The following is a 4,688-nucleotide window of genomic DNA, read 5'->3' as shown; positions in this document are numbered from 1 at the left end:
CGCGGGCGGCGGCGGCGCAACCCCGACGCGGCCACTCGCGGCCACCATCGGGGGTTTCTTCGCAGGAGGCAGCCCCGCCCCTCGGCCCGCCATGACAACAAGGGGACGGATCCGTCGCGCACGTCCAGAGGCGCAAGAAGGGAATCCCGTCGTCCCGTTCCGACGAATCCTAGCTATCGGCGCAACGACGTACGTAGGACAGAGATCGATCACACCTCTGCATGTATCTGTGCACGCAGACTTGGTGGGTTTCGGAATAGCCTGGGCCTCATACCCAGCTATCTCCGGCCAAGCCAGTTGCGGCCTTGTATCATTCAGATGCGGCCCATCGCGGCCCAAGAGCAAATTCAAACAGACCTCCCGAGCCGCCCTGAGCCCGATCCCCGGGATCGACGGCGCGGGCGCCGCGGCCGCCGACGGCGGTAGTCCGGCCAACTTCCGTTGCACCTGCCTCCTCTTCTTAACCGTGATCCACGAGTCCAGACAAATTAAATCGAAAAGCGTAAGGTTCGGAAGACGTACCTTAGGTAGGGGGCCCTTCCATGGCCTGATCGCCGTCGCCGCCGTTCTCCGGTGAACAACGCGACGGACCATCTCCTTCCTCTCGCCCGCGTGAAGTCCAACCCTAACCGGATCGTCCACCGGCAAGATCTTGTTGACCGTCGTGGCTACCTTGTCTTCATCATAGCCGGAGTTGAAGAACTCGCACATTAGATCCGACGGTGTCGGCGACGGCGGTGAGGCCGCCGGATCATCTCCGTCACCATCCGCATCATCCTCATCCGATCCGGCCAGCGACCAGAACAGGCCGCCGACGCGCGTACGAACCGCAGTAGACGGGGGCGGCGCCCCCGCGATCGCCGCTCCGGTCGCCCCGGAGTTGCCCGTGCCCCCATCGCTATTCAGTTTCCTACCTGGCGACGCTGCTCAACTGCTTGCTCTGGGTCTTCTACGGCCTCCCCATCGTCCACCCCAACAGCACGCTCGTCGTCACCATCAACGGCATCGGCCTCGCCGTCGAGGCCGTCTACCTTGTCATCTTCTTCATCTACTCCACCATCAAAAAGAGGGTACGTACATCCCTTATCAATTTCTCTGACCCGTCCTTTTCGGGTGTTTTAGTTAGTTTCTGCCCGTAATGCTCTAACCTGATCGTGCTCGTCATGGAGGCGGCGTTCATGGTGGCCGTGGTGATCGGCGTGCTCCACGGCACCCACACTCATGAGAAGCGCTCCATGATCGTCGGCATCCTTTGCGTCATCGTCGGCTGCATCATGTATGCCTCCCCGCTCACCATCATTGTACGTACAATCATGATCGACCCATCCTGTCTACTCGAACTCAGTTAGTTAGTTGCATGTCTATGGCACACGTGCAGTGTTAGAGGTAGGACATGCAATAGAGAACGAATCAACACAGAGGGACACAATATTTTAATATAGAAAAACTCTCCAAGACGAAGGGGCAAAAACCATGGGCGCCGGGGATTTACAACGATAAACTTATCCTATGCGGCGGCTTACAAAGAACTTATCCTGTGCGACAGGCCTCCGCTCCGCTCCGTCAGAAGTTGGCCTTTATAGAAATTTGGACCACAACATAACATATGGCTAAACCAACATTGTACTTGGCTTATGGATCTGTACTTGCATTGCGTGTATATAGCTAGCCAACCAAACTCTCGTGTTAGCTAGCTGTTGAGTGACGTTTCATAGTCTAACTGAAACCTGTGATCCAGCGCTTCGTCACAAACAATGCGCCATGCATAGCTAGGAGATGCATATGCACGGATAGTGCATGATCCTGTTCTAATCGTTGCCTTTTGTGATCCTTTTCCTTTTGCCAACTCTATGAGTTGATGATGGTTGCCTCGTTTTTAATAAAAATGGGGCAGGTGGAAACACTTTTTCATTAAAAGAAAAGGACTGATAATGTCGAAATCGACGAAAAAGATACTGTACCGGCCGGCCATCAACATTGGTTCCATGAATCCTATGAGTTTGTCCAGGTGTAGAGTTCATCAATGTAGCTGCTGCGAATTAACCACGGATTTTTTTTTACTTATTATCTTGATCGTACAGATTTGTTTCTGAAAAAAATAGATGATACATATTTAATTACTCAGACCTTGTGCTTTTAACTAATGCGAGTACTAATTAATATTGTATTGCTTGCAGAGTAAAGTGATCAGGACCAAGAGTGTGGAGTAGATGCCATTCTTGCTGTCGCTGGTGAGCTTCCTCAACGGCTGCTGCTGGACGACCTATGCGCTCATCAAGTTCGATCTCTACGTTATGGTCAGTGCACTACATACACATCTCAAAAAGTTCCAAACCCAGCCAGACTTACCATCATCATTGATCTAACTGTCATGTGATGATCCCAGTGTACACTTTGCATAGATCTAATCAATTTGACGCCCTCCGTTAATTATGTGCAGATCCCCAATGGCCTCGGTACATTTCTCGGCCTCGTCCAGCTGATCCTATACTTCTTCTAGTACAAAACGACCCCCAAGAAGGAAAAGATTGTCGAGCTGCCCACCGTCGTTGTTGACGGTATTCCGCGGCAATCCTGGCGGGTTCCTGATTCTGGTATGTATTTCCTTCTGGGTCCCTGCTCGTCGGTGGTGCGTCGCCTTCGAGCCTAGGCGAGAGGGGAACACTCTACGGGTGTAGAGGTGATAGCGAGTGGGCTGAACCTCCGACAAATCCAGTTTCTTGCTTAGTGTCGCCGTTGATTTTTCCAGTCCGGATCATGTCTCCTTCCGGCAGTATGTGTTTTCTATGTGGCTGTGCCATTTGTGCGCGTCGGTATACCTCATGTGGAGCTCTGTTTGTGGGACGAGTGTCTCTGAGTTCCTTTATTTCCTGTCTGCCAAGTATTCATTCGAGTTCAAGGGTGAACCACTTCGCTTGCTGACGGTGCGGCATTCCTGGAGTCGGGACGAGAAGGCAGGGGCCTTTTTCTGCAGTGGAGATGGATGGTATAGTGGCCAACGTATACGCTGGACGATGGCTTACTCCTATCATGTATGTGCCTCCTTCAAGCTATGCGATGCTCGAGTGGTGTCGGCTCCTCTGGTGGACGACGGCCTGGACTGATCAAGCTCAAGATGTTTTTTAATTTGATTTTGTCAGTCGCTTGTGATGTCTATGGTCTGTTGACTGTTATTTTTGTACCTTGTATCTACCGCCTGGGGTTTTCTCACCTCAATTTATTTTTCTTTCTGTTCCTTGTAACTTGTCAGTTTTAATTCCTTACCGATTGATGGCTCCATTAGATTCCCCTTGAGCCTTCTTTCTAAAAACACAACAACACTCGCGGCGACAACGTTTCAGTGATCGTTGAGAGATAAACTTCGCTTTGCAGCAGTGGCAAGCCCGCCGTCGCCGATCTAATCTGGGCCAGCGCAAAGATTTTAGCGCAAAACAGTGTGCCCCTTTTTCGTTAACCGTTGCCGTCTAGCTAGCGCAAATTAGAAGTTCGTGCACCATTGCAGTGGAGCTTCTCACCTTTGATAGGGGAGTAACAGAGAACCGACCATTGGCTGTGTCCATGGGGTTATCCTTAATTATCATTGCCGTAACCTAAATGTGAGGAGGAACAATAGTGGCGTATATGATATGGAGACTACCCATATAGCTCGTATGCTATAACAGGCTCCGCCCACTACCAGCATCAAAGAGAGGCTTGATTATCCGAACCTAAAACTATGCAACATCATATGTTACATTCGACACATATTACTGGGGAATCTAGAGTCCATGAGAACGCGACTCCATGGCCCTAAAGCCACCGGATATAAGGCGGACCGGCGGCGGCGATGACGGGATCAAGGCAGAGAAACCCAAATTGCCTGAGCAGTCGCGAGAGGGTCCCAACTGTTGATTTTCATCTTCTCATACTTTAAATCACTTATTAATTTTTTGACATACTTTGTAGTCACGATTCATCCTTACAACTACAGTTGTTTTGCATCCACTTTGCATTAGGCCTCAACTAACTTGCAAACACATCTTATAAATTTCTATAAGAGACAAAGTCCATTTTCTATGCTCCGTGTGGGATCGACTCTTACTTTAAAAAGCTACAAGTAAACCTTGTGTCCATGTAGGCCATCAACCTCCTCGGAAACTTCATGTGGCGGCGGAAAAAAAATGCTCGATAATTAGGGTGGAGTTTTGGGGTACATATGGACCATGGGCACTTGAGGCCAGCCGGGGGACTCCACATGCCATAGGCGCCTCTGCAGGCTCCCAAAGCCACAGAGCGCCTACAGCAGGAGCCTAGGCACTGAGGGTGCCCCATGGTGCCGAGCCTTGGCTCCTGGGTCTTTTGGTGACTTGTAACTTCCTGAATAATTTTTATTTTATTTTTTGTTGAACTTTTTCTCTGTATTTTCCTGAAAATACGAAACAACAAAAAAGAAATTGGCATTGGACACTTGATTAATATTTTACTCCAATAAAATCAATAAAAGGTATGCCCGAAGTGTACGTAATTGATTGATATATAGCATGAATCATACAAAAATTACCGATACATTTGAGATGTATCAGGTTGTTTTTTATCAAGACTAGATTTAGCGTTGCTGGCTTTCTACTCAAAGCATTCGCTACTACATTTGTTTTACCCAGGTGGTAATGGATTTCCAGGTCATAATCTGTGTGGTCAACTCCCATCTA

General features: G+C 49.4%; 1 pseudogene; it reads left to right on the top strand.

Annotated features, from left to right (window-relative positions):
• Positions 1–2,866, top strand: part of LOC123169801 (bidirectional sugar transporter SWEET6b-like) — an 18,906-nt pseudogene extending 16,040 nt beyond the window's left edge.
• The last annotated feature ends 1,822 nt before the right edge of the window (positions 2,867–4,688 follow it).

The sequence above is a fragment of the Triticum aestivum genome, chromosome 7D (genome assembly GCF_018294505.1).
Source record: "Triticum aestivum cultivar Chinese Spring chromosome 7D, IWGSC CS RefSeq v2.1, whole genome shotgun sequence".
Lineage (NCBI taxonomy): Eukaryota > Viridiplantae > Streptophyta > Magnoliopsida > Poales > Poaceae > Triticum > Triticum aestivum.
This window is presented reverse-complemented; position numbering and strand designations above follow the sequence as displayed.